Genomic DNA, 19,859 nt, shown 5'->3' with positions numbered 1-19,859 from the left:
AGGATAATGCCAAACCAGTGGTTCAACCACAGAGGCGGCTAAATCCAGCCATGAAGGAAGTGGTGCAGAAAGAGGTCACCAAATTACTAGAGGCTGGGATTATTTATCCCATTTCTGATAGCCCCTGGGTGAGCCCTGTTCAAGTCGTCCCAAAAAAGGGAGGCATGACAGTGATTCATAATGAAAAAAATGAACTGGTTCCTACAAGAACAGTTACAGGGTGGCGCATGTGTATTGACTACAGAAGGCTCAATACAGCCACCAGAAAGGATCATTTTCCTTTACCATTCATAGACCAGATACTAGAGAGACTAGCAGGTCATGATTATTACTGCTTTTTGGATGGCTACTCAGGCTATAACCAGATTGCAGTAGATCCCCAGGATCAAGAGAAAATAGCATTCACATGTCCATCCGGAGTGTTTGCTTATAGAAGGATGCCCTTTGGGCTATGCAATGCACCTGCAACCTTCCAGAGATGCATGCTCTCTATTTTCTCTGATATGGTGGAAAAATTTCTGGAAGTCTTCATGGATGACTTCTCAGTATATGGAGACTCATTCAGCTCCTGTCTTGATCACCTGAAACTTGTTCTGAAAAGATGCCAAGAAACCAACCTAGTCTTAAACTGGGAAAAGTGTCACTTCATGGTGACTGAAGGAATTGTTCTTGGGCATAAAATCTCAAACAAGGGAATAGAGGTGGATCAAGCAAAAATAGAGGTAATTGAAAAATTACCACCACCTGCCAATGTTAAGGCAATCAGAAGCTTTCTGGGGCATGCAGGATTCTATAGGAGGTTTATAAAGGATTTTTCAAAAATCGCAAAACCTCTAAGCAATCTGCTAGCTGCTGACACGCCATTTGTGTTTGACACAGCATGCATGCAGGTGTTTGAAACGCTGAAAGCTAAGCTGGTCACAACACCAGTCATTTCTGCACCAGACTGGACATTGCCATTTGAGTTAATGTGTGATGCCAGTGATCATGCCATTGGTGCAGTATTGGGACAGAGGCATGACAAGCTTCTGCATGTCATTTATTATGCCAGTCGCGTTCTAAATGATGCCCAGAAAAATTACACAACCACAGAAAAAGAACTACTTGCAGTGGTTTACGCCATTGACAAGTTCAGATCATACTTAGTAGGATCAAAAGTGATTGTGTATACTGACCATGCTGCTCTTAAATATCTACTCACAAAGCAGGATTCAAAACCCAGGCTCATCAGATGGGTATTGCTTCTGCAAGAGTTTGATATAGAAATAAGAGACAGAAAAGGGACAGAGAACCAAGTGGCTGATCATCTGTCCCGGATAGAGCCAGTGGAAGGGACGTCCCTCCCCTTTCTTGAGATCTCTGAGACGTTCCCTGATGAGCATCTATTTGCCATTCAGGAAGCACCATGGTTTGCCGATATTGCAAACTATAAAGCTGCAAGGTTCATACCCAAGGAGTACAATAGAATACAAAAGAAGAAATTAGTTACTGATGCAAAGTACTACTTGTGGGATGAACCCTATCTCTTTAAGAGATGTGCAGACGGAATTATCCGTAGGTGTGTCCCCAGAGAGGAAGCACAGAGAATCCTATGGCATTGCCACGGATCTCAATATGGAGGCCATTTCGGAGGTGAGCGAACAGCCACCAAGGTCCTCCAATGTGGCTTCTATTGGCCCACACTCTATAAAGATTCCCGAGAGTTTGTACGTAATTGTGACAGTTGCCAAAGAGCTGGTAACCTGCCTCATGGTTACGCCATGCCTCAACAAGGGATCTTGGAAATAGAGTTGTTTGATGTATGGGGAATTGACTTCATGGGACCTTTCCCACCATCATACTCAAACACTTATATTCTGGTGGCAGTTGACTATGTATCAAAATGGGTTGAGGCTATCGCCACACCCTCCAATGATACTAAAACAGTGCTGAAATTCCTCCAGAAACATATCTTTAGCAGGTTTGGTGTCCCTAGAGTGTTAATCAGCGATGGGGGCACTCACTTCTGCAATAAATAGCTTTACTCTGCCATGGTTCGGTATGGAATTCGCCACAAAGTGGCCACTCCATATCATCCACAAACCAACGGGCAAGCTGAAGTCTCTAACAGAGAATTAAAGAGAATCCTAGAACGGACAGTAAATACCCGTAGAAAGGATTGGGCAAGGAGCTTGGATGATGCTCTGTGGGCTTACAGAACAGCATTCAAGACCCCTATAGGGACCTCTCCATACCAACTCGTGTATGGTAAGGCATGCCACTTGCCCGTGGAACTGGAACATAAGGCCTACTGGGCAACCAGATTCCTAAACTTAGATGCCAAATTAGCAGGAGAAAAACGATTGCTCCAGCTAAATGAGCTAGAGGAATTCAGATTCACAGCTTTCGAAAATGCCAAGCTTTATAAAGAAAAATCAAAAAAATGGCATGACAGAAAGCTGTCATCTAGAATCTTTGAACCAGGACAAAAAGTCCTGTTGTTTAACTCTAGACTCAGGCTATTCCCCGGGAAACTGAAATCCCGGTGGAGGGGACCATACGTGATTACAAGTGTGTCACCATATGGTTATGTGGAGCTTCAAGATATTGATTCTGATAAGAAGTTCATTGTCAATGGACAGAGAATCAAGCATTATCTTGAAGGCAACACTGAGCAAGAATGCTCAAGGCTGAAGCTAGATTAAAAGCTCAGCAAGGTCCAGCTAAAGACAATAAAGAAGCGCTTGCTGGGAGGCAACCCAGCCATGGGGCAACAATCCTCTAAGCATTTTGCCCTATTTCTATCTTTATTTTTTATATATAGAGTTCATTGACAACAAGGTAAATAATCATTTACAGAAGACCGCGGCACATAAAACAGAGTAAAAGAGCTCAATGGCAAGAAAACGCCAGTAAAGGGGCATTTTGGGCGTTCAGCGCCCAAAATGGGCATCCACTGGGCGCTGAACGCCAGTAATGGCAGCATTTGGGCGTTCAACGCCAGAAATGGCCACCCACTGGGCGTTGAACGCCAGGAATGGCAGCAACTGGGCGCTGAACGCCCAGGAGATCAGCATTTGGGCGCTGAACGCCCAAAACAGGCAGTGTTTGGGCGTTCAAACGCCAGGAGGACAGGGAGGAGCCAAATCCAGTAATCCCACACGTATTTCCATTCTAATTTATAATTTTATGATTTAATACATGATTTTATTTACATAAACATGTCAAGAACCCTGATTTCTAAAAATCCTACTTTCAAAATATCAAATGTATCTTAATTCATAAGCACACACCCTCTTTGCAAATTCAATCCAACTCTTTTCAAATCTTTTCCAAAAACAAATCTATCTTTCTCACTCTAAAAATCTTATCAATATCTTTTTCAAATCTTCATATTATCTTTTTCAAAAACCCAGATTTATCTTTTTCAAAAATCTATCCTATCTTTTCAAAATCAAACTATATCTTCTATCTTATCTTTTTCAACTCAATCTTTTTATCTTATCTCTTCCAACTTTTCGAAAATCCACCCCCCACCCCTTTAAATTTGGTTCGGCCTCCCCCCTCCTCCATCAACAAGTGCACCTCGATCTCCTTCTATCCCTCTCCTTTCTTTTCTTTTGCTTGAGGACAAGCAAACCTCTAAGTTTGGTGTGCTTTTCCGAAATCACTAAGATCATGGCTCCCAAAGGGAAACAATACACTCCTAGAGGCAAGAAAGAGAGCGTTCCAAAACCACTTTGGAATCAAGGGAAGTTCTTATCTAAAGAACATTCAGACTATTATCTTAAAGTAATGGGTCTGAGATCAGTGATCCCGGAAGTTAGATTCGATCTGAAAGAAGATGAATATCCGGAGATCCAGGAGCAAATTCGAATCAGGAACTGGGAAGTCCTAGCTAATCCTGAAACGAAAGTAGGAAGAAACATGGTCCAGAAGTTCTATGCTAATATGTGGCAGACTGACAAGCAAAGACTATCTGGAACAGCCTGCTACGAATTTCGGACCATGGTCAGGGGAAAGATTGTTCATACCACCCCTGACAAGATCAGAGAGATATTAAAGCTACCTCAGCTAAAGGATGATCCAGACTCCTTCAACAGGAGGATGATGAGAGTAGACATTGGCCTGGATAAGATTCTAGAGGACATCTGTATCCCTGAAGCCAGGTGGACCACCAACACAAAGGGCGTTCCAAATCAACTCAAGAGGGAGGATCTCAAACCAGTTGCCAGAGGATGGCTGGACTTCATTGGGCGTTCTCTGTTGCCCACCAGCAACCGTTCTGAAGTCACAGTTAAAAGAGCAGTGATGATTCATTGCATCATGATGGGAAAGGAAGTGGAGGTTCATCAGCTGATTTCAACAGAGCTCTATAAGATCGCTAACAAAAATTCAAGAGAGGCCAGGTTGGCTTATCCAAGCGTGATTTCTCTGCTCTGCAAGGACGCTGGAGTCAAGATGGGAATAACTGAATATATCCTAATTGAAAAGTCAATCACCAAAGCATCAATGGAGAGACAACAAGCACAGGAGGATCCTATCAAGAAGAGAGCACAGGAATTCCTCCCAGAGATTCCTCAAGCAGAATATTGGGAATATCTTGAGACGTCTGTCACCAAGATACAGGAAGCTATGGAGCAAATAATAAAATAACAGAAGGAACACAGTCAAATGCTGACCCATATGCTTAAAGAACAAGAGGAGCAGGGACGTGACTTAAGGGAACTGAAGCGCCAAAAATCTTCTATGATACCAAGCCTCCCAAGGATCAGAGGAACCCCCATACCCCCAGAATAAAGGTTGTTAATTTCCAATTTCTGCCTTAACTCTGTGACAGTGTCCTTATAAAAAAGTACCTTAGAAGTCATATAGTAGTAATTAGTATCTATTTTGATTTTATCTCCAATTAAGCTATAGTTTATTTTTCTCATCATCATTAAACATGAATAAAATAGTAGATCTTTTGAATAAGAAGCAATAAAATTTCGAGTTTAAATAAAACAAATTCTAATTGGTTAAATGTGGTGGCAATGCTTTCTGTCTTCTGAATGAATGCTTGAACAGTGCATATGTCTTTTGAATTTGTTGTTTAAGACTGTTAAATATGTTGGTTCTTGAAAGAATAATGAACATGAGACATGTTATTGATAATCTGAAAAATCATAAAAATGATTCTTGAAGCAAAAAAAAGCAGCAAAAAAAAAAGGCAAAAAAAAAAGGCGAAAAAAAAAAATATATATATATAGAAAGAAAAAGAAAAAGCAAGCAGAAAAAGCCAATAACCCTTAAAACCAAAAGGCAAGGGCAAATAAAAAGGATCCCAAGGCTTTGAGCATCAGTGGATAGGAGGGCCTAAAGGAATAAAATCCTGGTCTAAGCGGCTAAACCAAGCTGTCCCTAACCATGTGCTTGTGGCGTGTAGGTGTCAAGTGAAAACTTGAGAAACTGAGCGGTTAAAGTCAAGGTCCAAAGCAAAAAAAGGAGTGTGCTTAAGAACCCTGGACACCTCTAATTGGGGACTTTAGCAAAGCTGAGTCACAATCTGAAAAGGTTCACCCAGTTATGTGTCTGTGGCATTTATGTATCCGGTAGTAATACTGGAAAACAAAGTGCTTAGGGCCACGGCCAAGACTCATAAAGAAGTTGTGTTCAAGAATCATCACACTGAACTAAGAGAATCAATAACACTATCTGAATTCTGAGTTCCTATAGATGCCAATCACTCTGAGCTTCAATGGATAAAGTGAGATGCCAAAACTGTTCAGAAGCAAAAAGCTACTAGTCCCGCTCATCTGATTAGAATCTAAGCTTCAATCAAAAACTCTGAGATATTATTGCTTCTCAACCTATTAGTCTTCTATTTTATTTGTCAAGTTGCTTGAGGACAAGCAACAGTTTAAGTTTGGTGTTGTGATGAGCGGATATTTTATACGCTTTTTGGGGATAATTTCATATAGTTTAGGGTATGTTTTAGTTAGTTTTTAGTCTATTTCTAGTAGTTTTTAGGAAAAATTCATATTTCTGGACTTTACTATGAGTTGTGTGTTTTTCTGTAATTTCAGGTATTTTTCTGGCTGAAATTGAAGGAGCTGAGCAAAAATCTGATTCAGGCTGAAAAAGGACTGCTGATGCTGTTGGATTCTGACCTCCCTGCACTCAAAGTAGATTTTCTGGAGCTACAGAACTCGAAATGGCATGCTTCCAATTGCGTTGGAAAGTAGACATCTAGAGCTTTCCAGCAATATATAATAGTTCATACTTTGCACAAGGATAAAGGATGTAAACTGGCGTTCAACGCCAGTTCTCTGCCCAATTCTGGCGTCCAGCGCCAGAAAAGGATCAAAAACTGGAGTTGAACGCCCAAACTGGCATAAAAACTGGCGTTCAACTCCACAAATGGCCTCTGCACGTGACTCACTTAAATCTCAGCCCCAGCACACACCAAGTGGGCCCCAGAAGTGGACCTCTGCATCATCCATCATAGTCCACTCATATTTTGTAACCCTAGGCTACTAGTTTAGTATTTAAACAACTTTTAGAGACTTATTTTGTATCTCATGACATTTCAGATCTAAACTTTGTATTCTCTGACGGCATGAGTCTCTAAACCCCATTGTTGGGGGTGAGGAGCTCTGCTGTGTCTCGATGAATTAATGCAAGTATTTCTGTTTTCCATTCACACACGCTTGTTCCTATCTAAGATGTTCATTCGTGCTTAACTGTGATGGAGGTGATGATCTGTGACACTCATCACCTTCCTCAAATCATGAACGTGTGCCTGACAACCACCTCCGTTCTATATACGATTGAATGAGGATCTCTTAGATTCCTTAGTCAGAATCTCCGTGGTATAAGCTAGAACTGATGGCGGCATTCATGAGAATCCGGAAAGTCTAAACCTTGTCTGTGGTATTCCGAGTAGGATTCAAGGATTGAATGACTGTGACGAGCTTCAAACTCCTGAAGGCTGGGCGTTAGTGACAGACACAAAAGGATAGCAAATCCTATTCCAACCGGATCGAGAACCAACCGGTGATTAGCCGTGCTGTGACAGAGCGCGTGAGCGTAGTTTTCACTGGAAGGATGGAAGGTAGCCATTGACAACGGTGATCCACCAACACACAGCTTGCCATAGGTGGACGTGCGTGCGTGAACAAGAAGACAGAGGAAAGCAGAGATTCAGAAGACAAAGCATCTCCAAAACTCCAACATATTCTCCATTACTGCACAACAAGTAACTTTTAATTTATGCTCTACTGGTTACTCACAATTCAATTGATAAACATAATTGTCTTCCTGACTAAGATTTACAAGATAACCATAGATTGCTTCAAACCAACAATCTCCGTGGGATTCGACCCTTACTCACGTAAGGTATTACTTGGACGACCCAGTGCACTTGCTGGTTAGTGGTACGCGTTGTGAAAAGTGTGATTTGCAATTCGTGCACCACTTTTCCTACACAATGGGACTATTTATTTTGGATTGTTAGGTTGTTTATAGGTAGTTGCACTATAGACCTTGACAAACTTTGTTGGTTAATTCAACGATAATGCATTTCATGTTTATATGGATTTTGTCTTTTGCACCTTGGTTTGGGATAATTTTGTGCACAGGCTCGACAACTAATGCATTCTCTAAGTGTAATTGTTGTCAATGAATACACCTGTTGAGGTTCCTACATGTCTCTGGATGTCTCTACTTATCTTAGTCATGCATTGTTACTCATATTTTGCACGCAGGTGACTGAAAACAGAACTCTATTCTGGTGGAGGTGTAAATTCTAATTTATGTGTCTGTTTTAGCTGTGGATTCTTACAGGTGGCTTTCCATAGGTCTGTCACCCAATACATGTGTTTTTTACCAATGTTTTGGTTCGGATGTTGTTTAAATTCAGATGTGTCTTTTCTGGGAGAGGTGTTTTCTACTGTGACATGTTGCTAGTGGCTAGATATGGATGTGTCTTTTTCAAGAAGTGTCCTCTAGCAGTGACTTTTTACGAGGTGTCTTCATAGGGATGTGTCTTGTTCCAGGAAGTGTCTTCTATTTGTGACTTTCTAGGAAATGTCTCCATCGGGATGTGTCTTCTACGATATGTGTCTTTTACGAGATGTGTCTTTTACGAATGTGTCTTTAGTGTATTCTGCTAGATGTGTCTTCTGCGATTATGACTTTAGATTAGGTATATCCATATGGATGTGTCTTCCGTGAGATGTGTCTTACGTGTTTGTTAATCAATTTCACATAACCTTCAATGCTTAGCAAATTTTAAAGTTAACAAACTTATCAAGAGTTAACAATATTAATCAATGAACATAAACTCAATAAATAATGATATATCGTTGTTAACAATGTTTATTTATTTAACAACCTGAATAAATTGGCAATGATTAGAGTAAAAAGGTTACTCTTAATAAAGGAATATCTCTATACAAATCTATAATAAAAAATCTTTTAAGTATGCCGAAATGAGTTTAACAACGACAGGAACCCGCCATGTTCCTGTGATTCATTGGCTCTCCTAGCAGAACAACCCGCTACATCTTGATTCAATGCTTGATGAACATCCTAAAGATAACAAACATGCATAGACAAAGAGTGAATAACACTAACAACTGTATCCATTTAGTCAGGTTATCAAGTGGTTTGAAACAATGGAAAAAGGAAACGCTTACCAGCGGTGGATTCTTCTTCTTTCTTCGCATAGAGTTCTTAATTGAGGCGTCGAGTTCAGATCCAAGCCTCTTCATTCTTGGCCGACCCTTCGTTGAAACCTTTGAAGGACCTTGGATGTCAGATTCACCAAGATGGGGGTCGCCCTGTGTGACCGTGCTATTTTGTGAACTTGGAACACGCCTGGACAGCAAGTTCGCACGACAGTCAAGCAACTTTGACCTTAACTGATCAAGACCCGAATGTAACATGGCCGCTTCTTCTTCACATGTCACAAAATCTTGTGCTACATTGTAGAAGTGTGAACACAGTCGTCTAAATAAGTTGTGGCTTTCGTCCGATCGCTTCTCATCATGGCTGCTCTTGATGAAGGTGTGTTTTCGCTGTACATTCTTGCTCCATCGATGGATAACATAGCAAGATGGTACTGTGTCTACTCCATAATAAAACAACACAGCAAGACAATGGCAACAAATAATACCTCTTAAGCCAAACATGTTGCATTCGCACCGAATCTTGTGTGTCTTGGGGTCAAACTCAACACTGTACTTCCAAGATCTGGGCTCCCCATACAATAGGTATTGCTCGTTGACGGTCACCCAAAACAAATCACCCTCTTGAGTGACCCCACGGACTAAACAATCCCCTCTTTTACTGAATTCATGTTGGACTTCTCTAAACTTAGAGGTTGTGTACTCACGCTGAAATTGTCTTTGAATTGTAGAGCTCGATGAACATGGAACAACTCCTTTAGAGTCTGCAGCATCATCCTCCAGTTCTTTTTGCTCTTTGTTTCCAAGCACATTATCATACTCATGCACGAACTGAACCAGTCCACTTTTACAATGCAGGTAACCACCGAAAAAGGTGTGCATACTCTCACTCCGTTGGGTACTTCTCATACCAGCCCAAAATTCACCTTGGAAATATATTGGAACCTACATTCTCCGATCTTCGTAAAGGTCTACAAAACCAAAACATACATATCAAATCGGGAATCATCATCATGAATAAATAGCTACATCACAGTACACCACTAAAGACTTAGTGAACCAACTATACATCAACGTCTCAAATAAAAATTTTCCGTAAAAGTATCTAAATAGGTTACCCATCATCCAATGACAACGGTGGTTGAAATCGAGTAAAGTAAAAACCGAACCTTCCAAACATACCCATGGTGCACGAAATTGTGATGTCCAGGCTCAAACAATCCCCGGCAACGTGAGCAACTTGGTGCTCTGATCTCAATACATAATTGTCACAACTTCGATACAACTAACCAGCAAGTGCACTGGGTCGTCCAAGTAATACCTTACGTGAGTAAGGGTCGAATCCCACGGAGATTGTCGGTATGAAGCAAGCTATGGTCACCTTGTAAATCTCAGTCAGGCAGATATAAAGTGATAATGGTGTTTTCGAATATTCTATAATAAGATAGGGATAGAGGTACTTATGTAAATCATTGGTAGGAATTTCAGATAAGCGAATGGAGATACTTTTCGTTCCTCTGAACCTCTGCTTTCCTGCTATCTTCATCCAATCAGTCTTACTCCTTTCCATGGCTGGCTTTATGCAAGGGCATCACCGTTGTCAGTGGCTACATCCCCTCCTCTCAGTGAATAATATGCTCACGCACCCTGTCACGGCACGGCTATTCATCTGTCGGTTCCCGATCATGCTGGAATAGGATTCACCCTCCTTTTGCGTCTGTCACTAACGCCCAGCACTCGCGAGTTTGAAGCTCGTCACAGTCATTCAATCATTGAATCCTACTCAGAATACCACAGACAAGGTTTAGACCTTCCGGATTCTCTTGAATGCCGCCATTATTCTAGCTTACGCCACGAAGATTCTGGTTAGGATATCTAAGAGATATTTATTCTAGCTTTATTTCATGTAGAACGGAGGTGTTTGTCAGGCACGTGTTCGTAGGGGAGATGGTGATGAGCGTCACACATAATCATCACCTTCATCACGTTCTTGGGTGCGAATGGATATCTTAGAAGCGAAATAAGATGAATTGAATAGAAAACAGTAGTACTTTCATTAATCTTTGAGGAACAGCAGAGCTCCACACCTTAATCTATGGAGTGTAGAAACTCTACCGTATGAAAATACATAAGTGAAGGTCCAGGCATGGCCGTGTGGCCAGCCCCTATGGTCTAAGAACAATGCGTTCAAAGATGGTCAAAAAGACCAAAGATGGTCAAAAAGACGTCTAATACAATAGTAAGAGGTCCTATTTATAATAAACTAGTCACTAGGGTTTACATGAGTGAGTAATTGATGCATAAATCCACTTCCTGGGCCCACTTGGTGTGTGTTTGGGCTGAGCTTAAGTGTAGCACGTGCAGAGGCCATTTGTGGAGTTTGAACGCCAGTTTCTGTGCCAGTTTGGGCGTTCAACTCTGGTTTTGGATCCTTTTCTGGCGCTGGACGCCAGATTTGGGCAGAAGGCTGGCGTTGAACGCCAGTTTACGTCGTCAATTCTTGGCCAAAGTATGGACTATTATATATTTCTGGAAAGCCCTGGATGTCTACTTTCCAACGCAATTGGAAGCGCGCCATTTCGAGTTCTGTAGCTCCAGAAAATCCACTTTGAGTTCAGGGAGGTCAGAATCCAACAGCATCAGCAGTCCTTTTTCAACCTCTGAATCTGATTTCTGCTCAAGTCCCTCAATTTCAGCCAGAAAATACCTGAAATCACAGAAAAACACACAAACTCATAGTAAAGTCCAGAAATGTGAATTTAACATAAAAACTAATGAAAACATCCCTAAAAGTAACTAGATCCTACTAAAAACATACTAAAAACAATGCCAAAAAGCGTATAAATTATCCACTCATCACAACACCAAACTTAAATTGTTGCTTGTCCCCAAGCAACTGAAAATCAAATAGGATAAAAAGAAGAGAATATACTATAAATTCCAAACTATCAATGAAACAGAGCTTCAATCATATGAGCGGGACTTATAGCTTTTTGCCTCTTAAATAGTTTTGGCATCTCACTTTATCCATTGAGGTTCAGAATGATTGACATCTATAGGAACTTCAGATTTCGAATAGTGTTATTGACTCTCCTAGTTCAGTATGATGATTCTTGAACACAGCTTCTTTATGAGTCTTGGCCGTGGCCCTAAGCACTTTGTTTTCCAGTATTACCACCGGATACATAAATGCCACAGACACATAATTGGGTGAACCTTTTCAGATTGTGACTCAGCTTTGCTAGAGTCCCCAATTAGAGGTGTCCAGGGTTCTTAAGCACACTCTTTGTTTTTGCTTTGGACCTTGACTTTAACCGCTCAGTCTCAAGTTTTCACTTGACACCTACACGCCACAAGCACATGGTTAAGGACAGCTTGGTTTAGCCGCTTAGACCAGGATTTTATTCCTTTAGGCCCTCCTATCCACTGATGCTCAAAGCCTTGGGATCCTTTTTATTACCCTTGCCTTTTGGTTTTAAGGGCTATTGGCTTTTTCTGCTTGCTTTTTCTTTTTCTTTCTATATATATATATATATATATATATATATATATATATATATATATATATATATATTTTTCGCCTATATTTTTTTTTTCTGCAAGCTTTGTTCTTTGCTGCTTTTTGTTGCTTCAAGAATCATTTTTATGATTTTTCAGATTATCAAATAACATGTCTCCTAGTCATCATTCTTTCAAGAGCCAACATATTTAACATTCTTAAACAACAACTTCAAAAGATATATGCACTGTTCAAGCATACATTCAGAAAACAAGAAGCATTGTCACAACATCAATATAATTAAGCTAAGTTTAAGGATAAATTTGAAACTCATGTACTTCTTGTTCTTTTGAATTAAAACATTTTTCTTTTAAGAGAGGTGATGGATTTATAGGACATTCATATCTTTAAGACAAAGTTACTAACTACTAATGATCATGTAATGAAGACACAAACATAGATAAGCACATAACATAGAAAACGAAAACAGAAGAAATAAGAACAAGGAATGAATCCACCTTAGTGATGGTGGCGTTTCCTTCTTGAGGAACCAATGATGTCCTTGAGCTCTTCTATGTCTCTTCCTTGTCTTTGTTGCTCCTCCCTCATTGCTTTTTGATCTTCTCTTATTTCATGGAGCATGATGGAGTGCTCTTGATGTTCCACCCTTAGTTGTCCCATATTGGAACTCAATTCTCCTAGGGAGGTGTTGATTTGCTCCCAATAATCTTGTGGAGGAAAGTGCATTTGAGGCATCTCCGGGATCTCATGGAAATGAGCTTCTTGCGCCTCTTGAGCTCCATGATTGGGCTCTCTTGCTTGCTCCATCTTTTTCTTAGTGATGGGCTTGTCCTCTTTAATGAGGATATCTCCCTCTATGTCAATTCCAGCTGAATTGCATAGGTGGCAAATGAGGTGAGAAAAGGCTAACCTTGCCATGGTGGAGGACTTGTCAGCCACCTTGTAGAGTTCTTGAGGTATAATCTCATGAACTTCCACCTCTTCTCCAATCATGATGCTATGGATCATGATGGCCCGGTCTATAGTAACTTCAGACCGGTTGCTAGTGGGAATGATTGAGCATTGAATAAACTCCAACCATCCTCTAGCAATAGGCTTGAGGTCCAATCTTCTTAGTTGAACCGGCTTGCCTTTGGAGTCAATCTTCCATTGAGCTCCTTCTACACATATGTCCATAAGGACTTGGTCCAACCTTTGATCAAAGTTGACTCTCCTTGTGTAGGGGCGTGCGTTCTCTTCCATGTATGGCAAGTTGAACGCCAACCTCACATTCTCCGGACTAAAATCTAAGTATTTCCCCCGAACCATTGTAACATAGTTCTTTGGATCCGGGTTCTTACTTTGATCATGGTTCTTGGTGATCCATGCATTGGCATAGAACTCTTGAACCATTAGGATGCCGACTTGTTGGATGGGATTTGTTAGAACTTCCCAACCTCTTCTTTGAATTTCATGTCGGATCTCCGGATACTCATTTCTTTTGAGTTTAAAAGGGACCTCAGGGATCACCTTTTTCTTGGCCACAACATCATAGAAGTGGTCTTGATGGGCTTTGGAGATGAACCTTTCCATCTCCCATGACTCGGATGTGGAAGCTTTTATCTTCCCTTTCCCTCTTCTAGAGGATTCTCCGGTCTTAGATGCCATCAATGGTAATGGAAAAACAAAAAAGCTATGCTTTTACCACACCAAACTTAGAATATTGCTCGCCCTCGAGCAATAAACAAAAGAAATAGAAGAAGAAGAAGAAGAAGAAATATGGAGAGGGAGAGGGAGATAAGGTTTCGGCCAAGAGGAGTGTAGAGGGGTGTGTTGTGTGAATTTGGTGAAGAATGGAGGTCTTTATATAGGGAAGGGAGGGGGGGTTAAGGTTCGGCCATATGGGTGGGTTTGGGTGGGAAATTGGTTTTGAATTTTTAAGGTAGGTGGAGTTTATGAGGTAGGTTTATGGGGAAGAGGAGATGGATGTGAGTGGTGAAGGTTTAGTGGGGAAGAGAGATTGAGGTGATTGGTGAGGGGTTTTTAGGGAAGAGTGTTTATGGGGTTGTGTGAAAGAAAGTGGTGAGAAGAAGTGAGTGGAGGTAGTTGGGGATCCTGTGGGGTCCACAGATCCTGAGTGGATCCTGTGGGGTCCACAGATCCTGAGGTGTCAAGGTATTTACATCCCTGCACCCATTAGGCATGTAAAAATGCCTTTGTATCCAACTCTGGGCGTTCAGCGCCAGGTTGGTGGCCATTTTGGGCGTTCAACGCCCATCTGTGTGCTATTTCTGGCGTTGAACGCCAGAACCATGCCTGTTCTGGCGTTCAGCGCCCAGAAGCTGCCCATTTTGGGCGTTCAGCGCCAGAACCATGCTCTGTTCTGGCGCTGAACGCCAGACAGATGCTCCTCCAGGGTGTGATTTTTCTTCTGCTGTTTTTGATTCCGTTTTTAATTTTTATATTTATTTTGTGACTCCACATGATCATGAACCTAAGAAAACACGAAAAACAATAAAAATAAGAATTAGATAAACATTGGGTTGCCTCCCAACAAGCGCTTCTTTAATGTCAATAGCTTGACAGTGGGCTCTCATGGAGCCTCACAGATGTGCAGAGCTTTGTTGAGACTCTCCAACACCAAACTTAGAGTTTGGATATGGGAGTTCAACACCAAACTTAGAGTTTGGTTGTGGCCTCCCAACACCAATCTTAGAGTTTGACTGTGGGGGCTCTGGTTGGCTCTGCTTGGAGAGAAGCTTTTCCTGCTTCCTCTCCATGGTTGCAGAGGGAGATCCTTGAGTTTTGAATACAAGGGAGTTCTCATTCCATTGAAGGACTATTTCACCTCTGTCAACATCAATCACAGCTCTTGCTGTGGCCAGGAAAGGTCTTCCTAGGATGATGGATTCATCCTCTTCCTTTCCAGTATCCAGGACTATGAAATCAGTAGGTATGTAAAGGCTCTCAACCTTTACTAATACATCTTCTACTTGTCCATAAGCCTGTCTTCTTGAGCTGTCTGCCATCTCCAGTGAGATTTTAGCAGCTTGCACCCCATAGATTCCCAGTTTCTCTATTACAGAGAGGGGCATGAGGTTTATTCCTGAACCAAGGTCACACAGAGCCTTAAAGATCATGGTGCCTATGGTACAGGGTATTATGAACTTTCCAGGATCCTGTCTCTTCTGAGGCAATGTCAGTTGATCCAGATCACTTAGTTCATTGATGAACAAGGGAGGTTCAACTTCCCAAGTATCAATACCAAATAATTTGGCATTCAGCTTCATGATTACACCAAAAAACTTGGCAGTTTGCTCTTTAGTAACATCCTCATTCTCTTCTGAAGAGGAATACTCATCAGAGCTCATGAAGGGTATAAGGAGGTTCAATGGAATCTCTATGGTCTCTAGATGAGCCTCAGAGTCCTTTGGTTCCCCAGAGGGAAGCTCCTTATTGATCACTGGACGTCCCAGGAGGTCCTCCTCCTTGGGATTCACGTCCTCTCCTCTCCTCACAGGTTCGGCCATAGCGCTTATGTCAATGGCCTTGCACTCTCCTTTTGGGTTCTCTTCTGTATTGCTTGGGAGAGTACTAGGAGGGATTTCAGTGATCCTTTTACTCAGCTGGCCCACTTGTGCTTCCAGATTTCTAATGGAAGATCTTGTTTCATTCATGAAACTTACAGTGGCCTTAGATAAATCAGAGACTAGATTTGCTAAATTAGAAGCATTTTGTTCAGAGTTCTCTGTCTGTTGCTGAGTGGATGATGGAAAAGGCTTGCTATTGCTAAACCTGTTTCTTCCACCATTATTAAAGCCTTGTTGGGGCTTTTGATCCTTCCATGAGAAATTTGGATGATTTCTCCATGTTGAGTTATAGGTGTTTCCAAAAGGTTCACCTAAGTAATTAACCTCTGCTATTGCAGGGTTCTCAGGATCATAAGCTTCTTCTTCAGAAGATGCCTCTTGAGTACTGTTGGATGTAGCTTGCATTCCATGCAGACTCTGAGAAATCATATTGACTTGCTGAGTCAATATTTTATTCTGAGCCAATATGGCATTCAGAGTATCAACCTCAAGAACTCCCTTCTTCATAGGCGTCCCATTACTCACAGGATTCCTTTCAGAAGTGTACATGAACTGGTTATTAGCAACCATGTCAATGAGTTCTTGAGCTTCTGCAGGCGTTTTCTTTAGGTGAATGGATCCACCTGCAAAAGTGTCCAGTGACATCTTTGATAGCTCAGATAAACCATCATAGAATATATCCAGGATGGTCCATTCTGAAAGCATGTCAGAAGGACACTTTTTGGTCAACTGTTTGTATCTTTCCCAAGCTTCATAGAGGGATTCACCTTCTTTCTGTCTGAAGGTTTGAACATCAGCTCTAAGCTTGCTCAGCTTTTGAGGAGGAAAGTACTTGGCTAAGAAAGCCGTGACCAGCTTATCCCAAGAGTTCAGGCTGTCTTTAGGTTGAGAATCCAACCATAATCTAGCTCTGTCTCTTACAGCAAAAGGGAAAAGTATGAGCCTGTAGACTTCAGGATCTACTCCATTAGTCTTAACAGTATCACATATCTGCAAGAATTCAGTCAAGAACTGAAAAGGATCTTCAGATGGAAGTCCATGAAACTTGCAGTTCTGCTGCATTAGAGAAACTAATTGAGGTTTCAGCTCAAAGTTGTTTGCTCCAATGGCAGGAATGGAGATGCTTCTTCCATGTAAATTGGAATTAGGTGCAGTGAAGTCACCAAGCATTCTCTTTGCATTATTATTATTTTCGGCTGCCATTTCCTTTTCCTGTTCGAAAATTTCTGAAAGGTTATCTCTGGATTGTTGTATTTTAGCTTCTCTTAATTTTCTCTTCAGAGTCTTTTCAGGTTCTGGATCTGCTTTCACAAGAATGTTCTTATCCTTGCTCCTGCTCATATGACAAAGAAGAAGGCACAGAAAAATAATAATAATAGAGATCCTTTATACCACAGTATAGGGATCCCTTTGTGAGTGGAAGAAAAGAGGGGGAGACAAAGAATGTGATGTAAAGGAAGAAACACAACTGTACGGATGGAAGAGATGTGAGATGTGATGTTAGGATATGAATGAATAAATAGAATAAGATGGGAGAGGGAAAATTTTCGAAAATTATTTTGAAAAAGAGTTAGTGATTTTTGAAAATAGTTTTTGAAAAATGTTTAGTATTTTTTTCGAAAATTTTTTAAATCAAAAATAAAAATAAAAATAATTAGTTAATTAAAAAGAAATTTTTGAAAAAGGGGGAGATATTTTCGAAAATTAGAAAGAGAGAATTAGTTAGGTGGTTTTGAAAAAGTTAAGAAACAAACAAAAAGTTAGTTAGTTAGTTGAAACAAATTTTGAAAACCAATTTTGAAAAGATAAGAAGTTAGGAAGCTAGAAAAGATATTTTGAAAAGATATTTTTGAAAAAGATATTTTTGAGAAGATATGATAGAATTAGTTTTGAAAAAGATTTGATTTTTAAAATCTCGATTAATGACTTGATTCATAAGAAATCACAAGATATGATTCTAGAACTTAAAGTTTGAATCTTTCTTAACAAGCAAGTAACAAACTTCAAATTTTTGAATCAAAACATTAATTGATTATGTTATTTTCGAAAATTTGATATAAAAAAAAGATTTTTGAAAAATATTTTTGGAATTTTCGAAAATAACTAAGAATTTTGAAAAAGATATGATTTTTGAAAAAGATTTTGAAAAAGATAAGATTTTCAAATTGAAAATTTGATTTGACTCATGAGAAACAATTTGATTTTAAAAAATTTTGAAAAAGTCAACTCAAATTTTCGAATTTGATGAGAGAAAAATGGAAAGATATTTTTTTTTTTTTGATTTTTGAAATTTTTATGAAAAACATGAAAAATATGCAATGCATGAAATTTTTAGATCAAAACAATGAATGCATGCAAGAATGCTATGAATGTCAAGATGAACACCAAGAACACTTTGAATGTCATGATGAACATCAAGAACATATTTTTGAAAAATTTTTAATGCAAAGAAAACATGCAAGACACCAAACTTAGAATTCTTTAATGCTTACGCACTAAGAATTCAAGAATGCATATGATAAACATGAAAAGACACAAAACAAAAAATCATCAAGATCAAACAAGAAGACTTACCAAGAACAACTTGAAGATCATGAAGAACACTATGAATGCATGAAGTTTTCGAAAAATGCAAGATGCATATGCAAGTGACACCAAACTTATGATATGACTCAAGACTCAAACAAGAAACACAAAAATATTTTTGATTTTTATGATTTTCTAAATTTTTTTTTTTTGGATTTTTATTTTATATTTTTTGAAAATAGTCTTGAAAAAGAAAAATAAGGATTCCAAAATTTTTAGTATGAATTCCAGGAATCTTGCCATGTTAGTCTAAAGCTTCAGTCCAGGAATTAGACATGGCTCACTAGCCAGCCAAGCTTTCAAAGAAAGCTCCAGTCCAAAACACTAGACATGGCCAATGGCCAGCCAAGCTTCAGCATTTAACACCAGAGTATATTGATCTTGATAGCAAATTGCTGCTCATCATTTATCAAGTATGTAACTTACCTCTGATGGTTTGGAAGCCTCAGTCCAAAAGAATTTAGACATGGCTTTACAGCCAGCCAGGCTTCACATGCTTCATGAAACACTAGAATTCATTCTTAAAAATTTTGAATAAAATTTTTGAAAACATTTTTATTTTATTTTTTTTTTTCGAAAACAGATGAGAGGTTTTTGAAAATATTTTTGAAAAATTTTTGAAAAGAAAACAAAAAGAAAATTACCTAATCTGAGCAACAAGATGAACCGTCAGTTGTCCAAACTCAAACAATCCCCGGCAACGGCGCCAAAAACTTGGTGTTGTTGCCGGGATTGGGATCTCAGACGATTCTTGGCGCCAAACAGGAACAATTAAGTCCCCGGCAACGGCGCCAAAAACTTGGTGCACGAAATTGTGATGTCCAGGCTCAAACAATCCCCGGCAACGTGAGCAACTTGGTGCTCTGATCTCAATACATAATTGTCACAACTTCGATACAACTAACCAGCAAGTGCACTGGGTCGTCCAAGTAATACCTTACGTGAGTAAGGGTCGAATCCCACGGAGATTGTCGGTATGAAGCAAGCTATGGTCACCTTGTAAATCTCAGTCAGGCAGATATAAAGTGATAATGGTGTTTTCGAATATTCTATAATAAGATAGGGATAGAGGTACTTATGTAAATCATTGGTAGGAATTTCAGATAAGCGAATGGAGATACTTTTTGTTCCTCTGAACCTCTGCTTTCCTGCTATCTTCATCCAATCAGTCTTACTCCTTTCCATGGCTGGCTTTATGCAAGGGCATCACCGTTGTCAGTGGCTACATCCCCTCCTCTCAGTGAATAATATGCTCACGCACCCTGTCACGGCACGGCTATTCATCTGTCGGTTCCCGATCATGCTGGAATAGGATTCACCCTCCTTTTGCGTCTGTCACTAACGCCCAGCACTCGCGAGTTTGAAGCTCGTCACAGTCATTCAATCATTGAATCCTACTCAGAATACCACAGACAAGGTTTAGACCTTCCGGATTCTCTTGAATGCCGCCATCATTCTAGCTTACGCCACGAAGATTCTGGTTAGGATATCTAAGAGATATTCATTCTAGCTTTATTTCATGTAGAACAGAGGTGT

At 40.1% G+C, this 19,859-nt stretch overlaps 1 non-coding gene and 1 pseudogene across 1 annotated transcript; both read left to right on the top strand.

Moving 5' to 3' along the window:
- Positions 1 to 19,859, top strand: part of LOC107646715 (putative dolichyl pyrophosphate Man9GlcNAc2 alpha-1,3-glucosyltransferase) — a 39,451-nt pseudogene that overhangs the window by 14,206 nt on the left and 5,386 nt on the right.
- On the top strand, positions 16,437 to 16,544 carry LOC148554950 (small nucleolar RNA R71). The gene has a single exon (XR_015887266.1). It is a non-coding gene; the product is annotated as a small nucleolar RNA R71 (small nucleolar RNA).

The sequence above is a fragment of the Arachis ipaensis genome, chromosome B6 (genome assembly GCF_059453495.1).
Source record: "Arachis ipaensis isolate K30076 ecotype BB chromosome B6, ASM5945349v1, whole genome shotgun sequence".
In the NCBI taxonomy this organism is placed as follows: Eukaryota; Viridiplantae; Streptophyta; class Magnoliopsida; order Fabales; family Fabaceae; genus Arachis; species Arachis ipaensis.
Note: the sequence above shows the minus strand (reverse complement) of the source record. Positions and strands in the feature narration are given on the sequence as shown.